The sequence below is a fragment of the Corvus brachyrhynchos genome, unplaced genomic scaffold (assembly GCF_000691975.1).
Source record: "Corvus brachyrhynchos isolate BGI_N302 unplaced genomic scaffold, ASM69197v1 scaffold237, whole genome shotgun sequence".
Taxonomy (NCBI): domain Eukaryota; kingdom Metazoa; phylum Chordata; class Aves; order Passeriformes; family Corvidae; genus Corvus; species Corvus brachyrhynchos.
Genome location: NW_008238959.1, coordinates 2,053,233 through 2,069,243, shown reverse-complemented (window position 1 = coordinate 2,069,243; position 16,011 = coordinate 2,053,233). Strand labels below are relative to the sequence as shown.

General features: G+C 43.2%; 1 long non-coding RNA gene across 2 annotated transcripts in view; it reads right to left on the bottom strand.

Moving 5' to 3' along the window:
• LOC108447724 overlaps positions 1-14,645 on the bottom strand; it is a 24,343-nt gene extending 9,698 nt beyond the window's left edge. The window contains exons 1-3 of one of the 2 annotated variants that reach the window (XR_001863400.1): positions 10,593-14,645; positions 10,061-10,248; positions 7,301-9,945 (exon numbers count right to left, since the gene is read on the bottom strand). This is a non-coding gene — a long non-coding RNA (uncharacterized LOC108447724). The remainder of the gene's footprint in view (positions 1-7,300; positions 9,946-10,060; positions 10,249-10,592) is intronic. The other variant, XR_001863401.1, reaches the window with a different exon arrangement.
• Between the last annotated feature and the right edge of the window lie 1,366 nt (positions 14,646-16,011).

Sequence of the window (16,011 nt, the reverse complement as noted above, 5' to 3'; positions counted from 1 at the left end):
ATTCCTGTTGCCCTCTCCTTGTCTCTCCCTGTGCTGCCTTGGGAATGTCCCTGCTCCCCATTTTGAAGCAGCACAACAGCTCTGGCATTAATGGTATGGCTGAGCACCGAGTTTCTGTAGGGCTGATTTATGCTGCAGAAGAGTGTTTTTCACTCTGAACCGACTCCTTTCAATGCAAACAGCACTGTGAGAAATTGGCCTCATCAGTCCTGCGAGCTGGGGTGGGACACTGGGCACCAGGGATGGCCACGCCTGGGTGGATCTGCGAATGCACAAATTTCTTGTGCTGGCTCCATGAGCCAAGTCTGTTTCCATGAAATCTGCTGATTTACTGTTTCATTTTATTTACAGTAACATGTACCAGGGCATGACTCACTTATTTGCTCTCTAAAACTTTTTACTCCTTAATTGTTGCAGTCTTCCATCCTCAGCACAGGAGGGAAATGCCCAGGAAGAGGAGGCCCGGCAAGCCAACAGGCAGCACGTACAAAGCATTGCCCCAACATGAAGAGGCAAGCAAGGGCCAAGGTGTAAGCCGAGAGGGGATTATCAAGGGACACTGGGAACCACATTCCAGTGTGAATCAGATCAGGAATCCAATTCTATGATTCTATGATCTCTAATTCCTGAAACAGGAATGCTTTCATCACGCTCCTTTCTGTAGAAGTGGTTAGTGCCTTTAGTTTCTACTTTTCTTCCCCAAAACACCAGTTGCATGTGGGTGGGTAACACAAACACCAGCAGCACCAGTGGGAAAGATGGATGATTCTAACAAGGAAAGAGTTCATGTAGAAGTTAATTATTTGCAAATTGGCAGCGATACTTTGACCTCAGATACTTGAAGACCTGGATAATGGCACCTTTGGGCCATGAGTAGTTAGTTGTCTATCAGACTTGATGGAGGATGAGTCAACCTGTGACTTGTCATGGAGATGGACAAATAGGGTGGCTGCCTTTAAAACTGAGGGCAAAGGAGAAAACTTCATGTCAATGCCCTGGAAATATTGGAGCATAGAATCAAATATGGACTAGTTCACACATGATGATAAAAGGAATGAGCACTAAATGAGCTAAAGCAAATTTATTTCCTTTTATGGCTAATCATCAGTCTTACAGAAAGGAGAGAGGCAGTAGATGTCACATATCTTGGCTTCCAAGTGGTTTTGACAGTGTCTCTGATGCCATTCTCATCATAAGTAAGCTCAAAAGAGAAATTTACAAGAGGGTGACACAAGGCTTGTCAAATTGTAGCAAGAGGGGGAGTGACAGCAGGCGCAGTGGCTGTACCAGGAACAGCAGGGCAGGCTGGTGCCAGGGCTGGCATTGTCACTGCTGTCACTGAGGGGACGCTGTCCTGGGGTGGGGGGAAACACAGGGCGCAATTCAGAACAGGGACAAGTTCATATGAGCTGGTGCTATCAGGCAGGAGCAATGGACAAATCCAGCCAGGCAATAGCCTGGCTGGCAGATTACTGGGCAGGAAGCTGGCTTGTGAGCTAAAGCCTGGAAGCACCGTGTTTCTGAGACAAAGGCAAACGCCATGCTGGGATGTACCAACAAGGGCATGGCTCACAAGGTGCAGGCACAAGCCCTTTTCCTCTACCCTGCTGGAAGTCAGGCAGTGGTTTTGGGGTATGGCTCTTCCAGATTGAGAGCCCCCCCAAGCTGGACACAGGGGCAGTCCTGTGGCTAACAGGGGGCCTGGAGAACATCACCTATGAGGAAAGTCCAAAGGCACTGCCCTTGTTCCACCTGAAGAAGGAAAAAAGGGTATTTCAACATGTGGGGCTGCAAAGCGGAAGGCAATTATCTGCAAGGCAGTTTCGGGTTAGTCACTGAGAAATAATTATAGCTGGTCAGGGCAGTGGGGCAGAGGACAGACAGCAGCCAGACATGGAGGTGATGGAGTCTCCATCACTGCATATCTAAAAGACAACCTGTTGGAACAACATGGGTACAGTTTATATATTATTGTTGACATTATACAGTAAGTAATATTTTTGTATGGTATCTATAATACCCTAAGCCAGTAAGAGACAGTAAATATCCCACTGGGATCCCTTTCAGCCTTCATTTTTCATTGAGTACAGCTCAGGCTGGAATTCTACATGTTACGCATCACTTACAGGAGAGAAATCACCCATGCAGAGCACAGCATGAATGCCAAGCAGGAAATGTCCCCCACCACAGTGCACTAGTCCATGTTCTTCAGGCCATAGGACACATCCAGCTTTGGGATGTCTGCCAGAGGCTCCCAAGAGTAAAGATCTGTAGAGAGCTAACAGCAGCAGGGCAAAATCTGAACCACCCCTAAGTACTAAAACAGCACAGGCCGGGGACCTGTGAAGAAAGATTTGCCTACAGCTCAGGGAAGTAGCAAAACCAGTATCCTTTTGGATTTGGGGCTCTTGGGGCAAGCTTTGCACATACTTTCAATTGCACCCCTCTTTCTGAACAAGCCAACACAGAGTGTAAGTCCTTACCTAATCACAGAACTCCAGCAGCTGGAGCTTTAAGGGAAGCAAATTAATTTGTGACTTATGCCCTAGGGTGTCTGTGGCTGTCTCTTCTCCTGGCCGTGTGCCTGAGGCTGACCGAATCTGAAACTTGATTTGGAGGGCAGCCTCAGATGTTCCAGTTTGCTCCAAATGGACTGACGGCAAGAAGAAATGCATTGAAGATCTTTTTAGTTGCGGGTGCATAGCTGGCCTGTGCCACTCTGATTTGTATGTCTCTGCAAACAGTGAACTACACTCTAGGAATTACTCTTTGAGCCTTAACATTTTCACCAGCTATTGAAAGGCATTTTGATAATTACGTCAAGCATAAGGAAAACATCTCTATAGTTACTCAGTAACTAAGATACTTTGTCAACACAGAAGTGACAGGGTTCTTATTGCCTAGTTAGTCACTTGAAAAAAATGGAACTATTTACTACAGAGGCATTCAATAAATTGTATTTGCTAATGCTGCATTTCAGTGCTATGGCCATGGAAATCAAGATGATTTAATAGCCTAGAGCTTGTCATGTTTGCATCATGGCAGAGCTTCTTTAGAAAAAAATAATGCTTGCAGGGAATACTTTATATACATAAAGTGTATTTTATTTGATGGCAAATTAAATTGACAGTGAATCAGAAGATACCAATACTGTAAAGTTACTTGTAATCATCTCCCAATTAATTTCCAAAGACATGCATCACTGTGCAGAAACTTGCATTACCAGGGGCATTTGAAGGCCCTTGAGTTTAATCAAGTCAGATTAAAAAAAAAAAAATCTGGTAAATATGGCAGAAGGAAAACTAAAGGTTATTCACAAAGGCCACCTTCTGTCTGCGGGTCAGTGAAGTTGCTTCCTCCTAAGCATCAACAAAATGAAAGCTGTGCTGTGAGAAAACAGCTGTTTAGGAAGATCCTTTCAAACATGGATGCTGGCATACTGCTGGGAGCTTGGCTCTTTTTAATGTTTTGCTACTGCCTTTTGATTTGTTATGTGTTCCGTTCTCCCCTGGCCCCCTGCCCACCATTTCGAAATGAATGAAAGAGATTAGCTGTGACAACGGAATGGGGAATGTGTGCACGAAAGAGGTGAACCTCGAAGAATGAAACAAACCACAGTATTCGATATTCTGCAGTTGGGTTTGATTAGGATAATTAATTGTTGCTCTTCGCAAGTGGAATGAAGTGCGCAAAGCCAAAGACAAGTGGCTCGATGGAGCTGGAGGGAGGGGGCAGAAGCCACCAGCTCCACTTCCAGCTGGCGAGGAAAGCCCCCGGTCCCTGTGGGGAGCAGCACAAACCCTCACTGCCTCTGCACAGCCTGCCACAGCCACACATTCCTGGGGCCAACCTGCTGCCACGGGCCTAACCTGCAGCTCCATGGGCTCACCCACACCTCCCTCCGCCCCAGGGACTCCCCAGGCACAGGCGCTGCGTTGGGGCCAGCAGCAGCTCGGCCCTTTGGAGGGGCTTTCATGAAAACTCCCTTTAATTGTCTGCGAGCATGGAGCATTATGCAAACAAATTTCACTGAAAACAAGGAAAAGAGGAAACCATAGGAAAAGGAATTACAAGATCCCCTGCTGCTCAGAAGCAACTCCCTTGCTTTCTAAAGTAGGCTGCATAAATATTGATCTAGCCAGAATATGCCCTACATTCATTTGCACAGACATTATAAATGTGCTTGAGAATGAGAAATCAATCTTGTTTTCCTGAGTGGTAGCCATGTACAGCCAAGAATGTGTACAGATAATGCAAATCACAGTTCTCAGGCTTGTCACTTAAACATGGACTCAGAAAAGGTGTTCTTGGGGAATGTGGGAGGAGAAGATCTTCCCTATTTGCTTATTTTTAGGTATTTCCATTAATCCTTATACAGACCACTTAAAACACATGCCCACTGCAATCCTAACTATAATCTGTCATCTAACTAGTTTTCTGTATTTTGCCTGCTGAATTTGTTTAGGTTACTGTTTCATAACCTCCTCCAAGCAAGGTGAGGTATAACCCTAGGCATCCCTATAACTTTATGTCTCCCTCTGTCATTAACCTTCCGTCTGGCTGAGCACTGCAACACCGCAGCTGGGAAAATCATATCATTAGGTTGCAGAAGCAGTAGAGTTCCTGCACTAGAGAGCCACAGGGTGGCTTCCGAAGCACTGGGTGATTAATAATTAATATGTAATTGTTGGATAATCTGTTCAGACAGTCCCGGTGTAGGAAATATATTAATATTTTTTCTGGAGAATGCTGCTACTAAAACAATAAAATTTTAACAAGCCCCCTCTTGTTGTAACACTACTTAATAACAGAAACAGTGTAAAACAGCCACATCTTGCTATACATTGTAGTGAAAGATTCTGCCTTTTTACCAAGCAAAGTGTTTGTGTTCATAAAGTAGAAGATGTGGCAAATGTTAGGTGACAGAGATAAGGAATTGTGTGTCTAGTTGAATTTTAAAAAGAAAATGATTCAATTCTTTTTTAATATGTGATCTGCCTTCTTTAAGCTACCATTTGGCTGACTCCTCTGCCAGTTTTATTGGCTTGACTCATTATTTTCAGTTATTTTCATCTCCATTTACTCATTCTGAATAACATCACCTTTCCAGAAAGCATTTAAAACAGGTTCATTGCTTCAAAGAGAAAAAAAACCTTTAAATTAAAAATGTAGAGTCCCTTTTCATAAACATAACTCCAGAACAATAAGATACAGTAAATGAACAGAGTAGGCTTTAGATGGTGAAAATGGTATCTTTAAAGACCTGGCAAAGGCAGGAAGAAAAGATGAGTCAAGTGATCCCTATTTCTTCTAATTACTCGCCATGCTCACAGAGCTCATCACCATTGGCCTCAAAATGAAATAATTGTCATGCTGCATTTCAAAGCTGTGATTCAGGAGCTGCAGGACGTGTCTTTCTGTTTCACAACACTGTTATATATGGAGATACCTATACTGTGAGGATGCTGAACTTAAAATATTCCTGCATTACACAAGTGGGGTTTATTTGAACACTGACTGAAATATGCAGAACTTGATAACCTATCAATTTACACTTGGTGACTAATGATCTGGTGTTAAAATGCTGGATATTCTTATAATGGGCAGATGCTCCACATTACAAAACATGTTTTGTTCAGCAGTACATTCAATGTGATTTGTAGCTACGGTGCAGAAGCAATCCAAAATGATAAATTTGCTTCCTGAAGGTAGCTGCCAGGCTATACTAAGTGGGGGAGCAGAAGCACCAGCTTTTGGAAAGCAGTGTCTTCCAACAAAACAATTTCAGCCAAGGATACGGAGCTTAGAGAATAATGCAATGTTACAGCTGAAGTACCAGGATAATTGAGCCTATAACATCTGCTCTAAATGTAGTGACACCAAAAATAAGCCCTTCTGTCTCTGTTGTTGTTCCTTGTTAAAGCAGAGTGCAAATATGCAACATGACCCCAGCACATCAGGGAATTTGGGAACAGAAGCAGCTTGCTATCACAATTACCCTTCCTCTGCCAAAGAAGGAACTTTCTCAGTGAAAATATAACAAAGACATTGCTTGGGTTCTTTTCTAATAACCTTTCCAAGAAAGAAAAAGGGATCATACTTAATTAGCCCCTTGAATAAAGGATGGTCTGGTGACTGTTTTACAGCTGAAAAAAGCAGTAGGGTTAAGGAGTTTGATTGATTTTGCCTTGATTTTTGCCTTGATTTTTAGTCATAGAAGCACAGAATGGTTTGGATTGGAAGGGACTTAAAGACCATCTATTTCCAACCTCCCTGCCATGAGCCGGGAGACTTTCCAGTAGCTTGCTCAATTAGAAATTTATAGATTTCTCACAAGATATTGTATTGAATCATTCCTGAAAGAAGAAGGGGGAAGCGAGGCAGAGAAAAAAATATGGGTGTGTTGTAAGGACTAAATCCCCTAAGACTTTCTTTTTGTTCCAAATTACTATTGAGTTTGATTAACCAGAACCCTTAATTTGCGTATTCTACTCTGCTGTGATTTTCTCCTGGTTTGAAGCAGAGGGAAACAAATCCCAGCCCCTGTCCAGGAAATCCACTCACAAATACATGCTGCTGGTTTCCCTTCCACAGTTTAAACAAAAAAGGAATATTCAATTAAATTGAAAACGGACACATTTAAAACTGATAAAAAGGAAATAAATTTTTTGCACAGCATGCAATTACTCAGCCAAATCCTTCCAACCTAGTATCATCACAACCAAAATCTCAGCAGGAGCCAAAAGAGGACTGGTAATATACGCATGAAAACAAACAGGAGCTTTGAAAGGGATTTATACTCATGCTTTTGGGGTAAAGCCAGCATCCAACCACTGCAACGGTTTGGGAATAGGTTTCCGAGACTGGTTGTCCCACACCATCTACCATCACTGTCCTTTCATCTTCCCTTGAAGTGTGTGGTAACAACCCCTTTGCAACAGGATGCTATCTAGAAGGACCAGTAGTCTAATCCACTTTTGCTGCTGAAAAGATGTAGGTAGGAAATCCTGCAGATGATTTACAAATCATTTCAGTATCTCGACTCTTGCCAAGAAGCAGCCCTTGTTTAGGTATTTGACAATCTGTCGTTACACTCGTTCAACAGCGACCACATTGACAACTGATTCCTGGCTGAGTGACTCAGCCTGCTAATTCCAGCCTGCCAGGTCTTGCCTCACTGAGGTTTTGTGCACGGCGAGGCCCTGGGTGATGTGATCTCACTTTGACGTTCACCCTGCTCCTGGAAGGATGACCCCCTGAGGAGGTCCAGAGGTCATCCACTGTAATGCACATTACTTACCAATACTTCCTCTTGATGAGATGTGTTCATTAGACATCTCATACAGAGGCTTTCCAGATTCCTTGGCTTTCTTCAGTCAGTGCATCCTTTCAGGGATGGTCATGGAGCAGCATGCATTTGTGCCTGCCTGACCTCTGTCACTCCATGGTGGCTCCAGAGCAATGTGACCGCTCCTTTGACACCTGGTCCACACCACTGACGACAGAAGGAGAGTCAGTAGAGCCTTTCTAGTAGTTGCTTTCTGCATGTTCCTACACAGCTTCCCTGAGGGCCCCTGAGCCTGGCTGCTGGTCTCAGAGACCTTCATGGTCCATCTGATTTGGAAGAGCATTCAATCTCAGAGTAAGTGAAGAGGAGAAGGCATGCCTGTTCCCTCGAGGCAGGAGAACTCTGGCTAAAGCACCTGAGAACAAAACATCACACACTTGGAATCCGTGGATACTTTTTGCAAGCAATGCCACCATGTGGGGAATAATGTGATAAATGGGTTTCCAGCAGCCACCTAAAAATCTGCTCCAAGTTCCTTGTATGCTGGGATCTGATATGAAGAAAATATAAAAGGGCAGCCAAGAATGGTAGGACACAAAATACTTGGCTATGATCCAGAAATGCCTGCAGCCCAGCTGTGTGGTGAATATAAACCCTGGCCAGCAGCCTGACTGCAATCGTTGTGGAGAACAGCTCTCTGGCTGGCTCTTGTGTGCTGTACTATGGACCAATCTCACGGAAAACCCCACCATGCTGGGCTTCTTTCAAAAGCCTGATTGCTCACAGTCACAGGTACCAAGGCAGCTCCATCCCTCTGTCTCTTCAATTCTGCAAGTAAACTCTTCACCGTGTGCACCACCATTTTTTTGGTCAGAAAAAGAATGCTGGAAAGCTTTGCTTCCTGGCAGTATAGCATTCCAGATCCACTTCTGGTGCAGGACAGATCTGTTTGGTGTGGCAAAGAAGCATGTCAGGTTGTTGGAAAGTGAAGTTTGTGCTATTATTATGAAAGCAGGTTATCAGTACCTGTTGGCATAAACAGTGTTCCTAAAAATCCAGCTGACTTTCAAACACAGCATTTCCCAACTGCGTGGGGGCCACCAATGGGTTTTCACAATGGGTTCATTGCCTGCCTTATCAAGAGGCTGATGAAAATTTAACCCCAAGGCATGTCTTGATCTGTGGAGTAGTTAGGTCACAGGCACCGAATATCTTGGAGAACATGCTACCAGTGATGGTGCCCGGGCATGTATGAGCTTGGGAAAACGACGAGCTTATTCTACTCTAGCAATGAGAATTCACATCCGTTTGGAGAACCTGGTTTACCCTTGCTCTGACCAGATCAGGTGGAGTCTCACAGAGCATTCAGATTTGTTCTTGGCACTTAGAAAGCAACAAAGGACACCTTTGGAAAGCCAAAAGCAGGATGATGCTGCCTCTGAAAGAGTTTCAATGCCAATTATATACACCTGACTGTAGTTTGAAGTATCCTGACTAACATCTGCGAAGCTAACAATGCAGGCTTTCACTTCAGTCAAACCCGGATCCCAAAATATTAGCTGTTCTCCCTTTCCTATGGCTTCCCTTCTGCACTGTCCCAGGCCAGCTTCTCCACAGACTGACAGAGAGCACAGAGCAGGGCATCACAGTAACCCCCACTGTGGGTTACCGTACGGGGAGCCACGTGATCTGCCGGTGAAATGATAGACTCATTTTCCTGGAAGTTTGGTTTAGCCTCACCCATGAATATCAAGCTCATTCCCATCGTTCCAGTGTGTTACAAAGAGCTCTCTTAATCTCATGCGTGTCACAGCCCTGTGACTGCGCAGTCACAGCTGAAATGGCTGAGCCAGTGTGCAAGGGAGGGGTGGAGGGCTGAAGCCGAGGCACCTTTTCATGTGCTGCTGACATGACACATGAAAGTGATTCTGCACACAAGTTCATGGCTCCCAGCCTAGAAGTCAATGGGCATTTTGTCACTAGAATAGCTAAGGAACAAAACAAACCCCCTACTCTCCTAGATTTAACTCCTTATAGTCATTTTCATCAAAGACAGCTCAGATATGTTCTGTACAGATTTCCTGGAAGCCTTTCTGAGAGGCTCCCAGGGGTGCCACAGAAGTGACAGTGAGTTATTTTAGTATTAACTTCTAAGTTGATCCTGCCAATATTTTAATTGTATAAGGCTTTATTTTGTTAATTTCCTTTGAGGATTTCTATGTTTACTCTTAACAAGAGACACCTTCGGTATTGAAGAAATAAATTAGAAAGGCTCCTTCAAAGGGTAAAATGTGGATCTTTGTTTATCCTTCAAGTAAAGTACTGTAGATGCAGCTGTTCATAGCACTCCGTACTAGGATAACTCATCAGTAACAGATATTTTGAGGCTTTAGCTTCCCCTATGCTATTCTCACTTCAATGCTTATGCCATTCACAAATAACTAACTTGCATTTATGTGACAGATTCTTACTGTATTAAAGGGATACCTGAGATTCTTCAGGCGCAATTTGTTTTAATGCAGAACATTCCCATTACCCTGCTGACAGCGCTGCTCCCATCATCCTGGCACACTGGAGTGGCAGCACACCACGCAGAAGAGGCAAATACCAGCGAGTAGGGGCACGACCTTTCTAAGCCAACTTTGTTGCCAAACCTGCTGTATGGCGGAAACATATCCTCAGTCTCACATGAAAGGCCTTTATGCACAGCCTTTAAACAACAGACAGTATCCTCTAAGATATTTACAAGGGAATTAATGGGAGATGACTAACCTCATGAAAAGCTGATACCAAAAACGTTGGAATCTCTTGGGTCACTTCAAATGCGCCAGTCATGCTATTTAGGGCATTATGTAAAACCATTACATTCAAGTCACTGTGTTGGCTGCAGCTTAATGAATCCACATTAATCCATCTCTATCAGTAGTGATGAATACTGTACCTTGAGGAGTTGTAGAGCTCTGAAACAAAAAGGGCTTAAGACACCATATGAGCAAGAAAGATAAAAAGAAATAATTGCAAGGAAGGATTTATAAAGTTCTGGAAGAGAATCTTTTAGTGCATTAATATTTAACAGGCAGCAAAGCTCTTTTTCTCTAAAAAACAAACAAACAAAACAAATAGCTTAAAATGGAAGAGTCAAAGACACAGTAAGAGGATTAGTGTATGGGGTCGCTGAGTCTACTGGCAATTACAAGGTCTGGCTTTGCAAATAGTATCAACACAAATTAAAAGCAAAATCTGTAAAATACTGGTTTAATTTTAACACAGCATTTAATATAACACTAGAATGGATAACACAGACCTGTAATCAATCCAGGTATAACAAAGCTGGTGTTCCTTTTCCTCAAGTTTGTTTTCTCTGCACGTGGCTTTCAGCCGTACGGTTAACTCAGGATCAGCTGCTCACTGCCTTGAACTGCAATGGAGGTGCTGCTGTTTCCTTTCTTTCTTCATGTGATGGGAACAAGAAGTTTGTCCTGGAGAAGAAATTCCAAAATTTGCTAAGGAAGCTGCACCTCCTGACTGTTTAACTGCAATGCTAACAGAGCCCAGCCTGTGCATGTCACAACAGGAAACATTTGTGTAATCAAGGGATCTCCACACCACACTGCTGCTGAGGGCTGAGGAAAACCCTGCCTTGCTGAAAACAAATACAGCTTAGCTCTACAAGACACTGAAATTCAAGTGGCCAAGTACTGCAAGTGAGAATCTATGTCACTTGAACAACCTTACAGCGGGATTCTGCACCTGGCTCCAGCCCCTCCCTCTGCCCAGACAGAACTCTAGTTCAGCAAGAAGGAAGTTTCACAGCCTGGTACTCCAGTTTCAGAGCACGGGGACCTGACTTGTGCCTATCACCTTGAGAGGCGTCTAGTGTGCAGCCAAGAAGGTACTTCCCTCTTTTCTCCTCTCTCTGTACTATGAAAATATTTACACTTATGTTTGTATCGTGCTTTGAAGTGCACTGCTGAAGAACATGTAGTAGTGTTGATATTACTTGTATGGAAGTGGTTTTGGAATCGGAAATACAGATCAAACCTTGCTGAAAATTATTTAGGGAGCTGTAGGTGCAAGTAAGTCATAAGAATCCAGTGTTACTGAATTTATAAAAAAAAGAGCAACTGTAAGATCACTTACAGCCTTTAAATCATATTTCAGGCATTGAGCAATGGAATTTTCCCTGTTCAAGAATAGTTCTTAATTGTATCCTCAACATAAGAACACATTTAAAAGTAAAAGTTTCCCTGAATAAGCACCATCTTAAATACCTCACTACACTGAAGGCCTTACACACCAAGATGAGCACAACTGCCATGGAACACGCACACACTGTTGTGCTCAAGTTCACAGCTGGAGCAGCAATCAGCATGAAATTCAGTTCCTTGTTATCTGTATATCCAATTTGTTCCTCTAGCTGTGGCAATTGCAAATATGAATGAGGGGCACAGGTGCATACCTAGCATTTAAAAAAATGAAATTAATTCTTACTGATAAACTATTATTTTGAGAACAGTTTCCATATGACAACATTCAATCTCTCTTTAGAAAGAAGGTTATTCTTATTATATTGTTTAATTTGAAATGGTCCCTTTGCTCATCCATCTCCTGGTCTTTGAATTACACATACAGCAGCAAATGTCTTCTGTTTCAGCATTTTGACATTGAAATAAGTTTCTTGCTTTGTTATCTGCAGAAAAATTCTCCCTTACTACAAAAACAGCCTACTAGAGAGCTGAGTAAGCTCCTAACACTCTGCAGGGTTGAAGGACATTAAATTCTTCCTTTCTAAGCCCCCTCCCCAACTTCACATGTCAGCTGGAATCACTAAAGTGATTCATACCTTCTTGAAACACAGATGAACATTTAGCAGCATCATTGATTATGACTTATAGCAGAGAAAGTATAAATATAATCTTCCGCACACTAGCATTTCTCAGTGCTCATCTCAGCTTTTCACCCAGAACTGACTTGTCAGTCAATTTTTCTGTAGTCAAGGACTGGGGATTAAGAAATTCCTGTTTAGTGATGGCACATTATTTTGCAATATTTTTGAAAACAAAACTGAAACTGAGTGTTCACTGCTTATTTGATATAACCCCAAAAAAATCCCTTTGAGTACAGCTCATGGTAAAAGTCTACAAAAGCTGTTTACTATGCCACTGCAGCAGACATTTCTGAAAAATTAGAACAAATAAGACATCATTGCACTGCCTCACAAATATTAACTGTAGCTAGACCAAGATGTTACCAGAAATGAAGTGGTATAATGCAAACGAAGAACAGAACAGAACAGGCAGTAATATTAATCAAAGCTGGACTTAGTCCTCTCTTCTACATTCATAATGAAAGAGTAAGAAAAGCCACAGATATCAGCTGATGCCCATAATCTGTCCCTTCCCTTGCAGAAACATCTAATAACAGTGTATCCCTGAGGGCTTTAAAGGAATCTGTGAGAATTGGGGGAGGCAGATTTCAGAAGAGGCTGAGCAGGAATTAACACACTCCAAGCACCACTGCGGTTACTCAGTCAGCTCCGGGGATGTGTACGGCAGCCTGATGCCTCCTGCTGTAGCTGTAGCAGCTGCCAGCAGAAGTGTAGGCAGTGAAATTCACAACAGCTCCAGCCTCTGTGAGGATTTCAGCTAAGGTCTGGTAACTCTGTATGTAACATTGTCCTCAAAAGTCTTCTTGTGGTTTCAAGACCTTCTGGCATTTTCCTGCACCTGTGTGTGGGAGTGTATAATTTGTTCATTCAGTATAAAGAGTTTTGGTACGGAGTAATTTATAGCAATCTCCAATAAATTACTTTTTATTCCCTCATTTTTTGTTGTCAACTTCTGTAATCAGAAAACTTCTCTTCAAGATTGCCAGAGTCTGGTTGGAAAACTGCAGATTACAAACCACGCTGTTCCATTTTACCTGTCTTCCAAACAACTGTCATCAATCCAACTTTAGAAAAGGGAAATGTGTATTTCACCTTTCCACTTTCTCCTGACAAACATCAATTTCATAAACTCCATTCCTATGTCTGACACCACCAGTTAATCCCTATCAAAATTCACAATTTCAGGAGAGTTTAAGAGTATATATCAGATACTGGGAAACGGAAAATAGCAGAGCTTTCTCATAAGCTGGAGAGTTCAATTTAAATATGCGTATACTTAGAGATTTCGAGCATACTTCCCTACATAATGCAAAAATAACCAGGCTGGGTACTGCTAACATTTGGAGGTGCTAGGCCACTACAGAAACTGCCGCCTTCATATTCAGCAAAGTATGAAAATCGACCACACGCTCCCTTTTCTCTTCATGGCTCAACTCAGGGCTCACAGGATGCTGGGAGCCTCATTGCAGCCTTCTGCTCCTGAACAAATTTCACAGGGCAGAGATAAATCCAACAACTCCACCTCCCACCCCCCGCCCCAGGACTTTAGTACAGATATTTTGTTTTTTAATTGCATAAAGCCATTAATGAGTAGGGCTGCTGGCAGCGGTGAGTTAGCCTGGCAAGAGGGAGAGCGAGGTCAGCTCAGTCCCCGGCCACTTCTCCAAGTTGTATCACAGATGGTGGCTGCTCCGTGTGGACTCACAGAGAAATTCCAGAGCTATGGCTATACCAGTCCACCTCATGGAAGATCTGACCCAAGGCTGTTCAAACGACCTTAACTGCATGTTCCTACACTATGTGAACTATCTCCTCGAAGGACACAACAAGAGTGTGTTTAGTCTCCCTGAGAGAGAAAACAAAGCCTGCCAGGGAATACTGTTGCTGCTTGGGTAAAAGGCTCTGGAGCTCCAAAAAAACACAGCTATTTGAGTCAAAGGGCAATGCAATGCTGGCATGTGAGCAAATGTACATAGACTACCCATGTGTAAAATTCAGGCCGAAAATTGGAAGGAATTTCCCAACAGGGAGGACAAGGTGGCCCTGGGACAGTCTTCCAGTTAGGGCAGAGGACAAATCAGCTGAGCTCAGTTCAAACTGATGTTCAGCTCGTTTATCTGCCGTGTTAGGGGGAACCTCACTAACATGTAGGATGCAGTATCTCCAGCCACAAGGGAGAAAACTGGAAGCCCCAGGAGACCTCCCTTTGGTTCTGTGTTCTGGACTTTTTCTGTGGGTGGATGAACATTCAGGTGTTTGAAGAGTTTGAGAAAGGTAGATCTTCTCTCTCACCACTCTCACCAAGGAAGAGAAGGGCTGGAAACTGCTTGCTAGAAACATTTCAAGTATTATCATCAATAAAAATGTCCCTAGAGCTTGCTGTCTCCTTCTTCTGAGTGTGTGTGTGTCCATGTGTGTTTGCATGTAGAACATTTCTCCCACACATTTAAATCAGGGGACCTGATGTAACCTCTATGAAGTAGGTGGCACAAGGGTGGTGCAAAGAAGTAGAAATAAATCAGAATGTATGAAGCAGCCAGAACCGAGCTCATGTACTCAGTTTTGACTTCTGCTGTGTGCCACTACTGTCAGAGGAGGTTTTGGGCACCAGTTTAAGCCTTTAATGGCCAAGTGCTGCCATCATCTTCTGCCAGTTTGTGCTGTTGAATTCCAGAGACATTCCCGCTGGTGACTGCAGCTCTGGATACGACTCATCACGAACTCCACAATCAGATCAACATTAATTTTCAGACTGTTCTGTTCAGAAGGTAGGTGGTTTTCACACACAAGTAAACATTAGTTTTGTTGTTACAAAAAATTTTTAAAAGGTAGCTACATCGTTCCATTGTAAGTTCCTTGGGGAATACCTGTTTTCTGTGCCCTTTTCATCTGCTTCTATGGTATGAAGACCACATGTGGAAGTGTGGAGAAATGTTTTATTAGGAGAGGTAAACCCCAATTTTATTATGGTTCTGATTTATTTATGGTTGCTATATTATACATGCACACTAAAAGACGGACCAACTAAAAATAATGTTTCACTTAGAGTTTATCTCAGGGGTCTTGGGGATGATTTATGTCCACTAATATCGATGTAACCGGTCAATTGCCCGGAACTCCCAATTTATTGCAGTCTATTGCATTTTTGATGAATATCTGGCAAGATGCTTCACTGTGATTTTACAAAATGTATTAAAAAGGAGAGACCCCAGGCAGTTACAGCCCCATTCAGCCAGCATTACTCAGCTAAAACATCTTTAGTAGTGTAAGAAATTTCTCCAAATTCCATGGTATGGTGTCCATGCAGTATAAAACCTCACACGTTTACACTGCTAGTTGAATGTATCTGATTCTAATTTTCCTTTTCAGCAATTTCCTTTATACCATGGGAGGTGTTTTTTTGAAGAATGTTTCTATTTAATGGCTGCTGCTCAGCAATTTTCTACAAGTAACCATCTTAGGTAATTTTAGTCCCTGAAATACAATGACAGACTAATGGCACTGAAGCCTTCTCTGTGTCTACTCACAAAGCAGCTCTTTTTACGGTATGCGTGCATCCATACACATATATGTTTCCCGCACATATTTCCGTGTAACTCTCCATCTTGGATCTGGAGAAATCATCTCCCTCTTCAGTGGTCAGTGCTTGGGTTATGCGCCGAGGCAGCCAACGGGGAGAACGTGTCAGGTTGGGCACAGGGGGGTGAGTGCGGTCACCGGACCTGCACAACACTCTGACCAGACCTAAGGAATACGGACGTGGAGCGCGGGACAGAGTCCTGGAATAATTTTAACACGGATTCAGCCCCGCGCCGTGCGGAGCGGCGGCGGCACG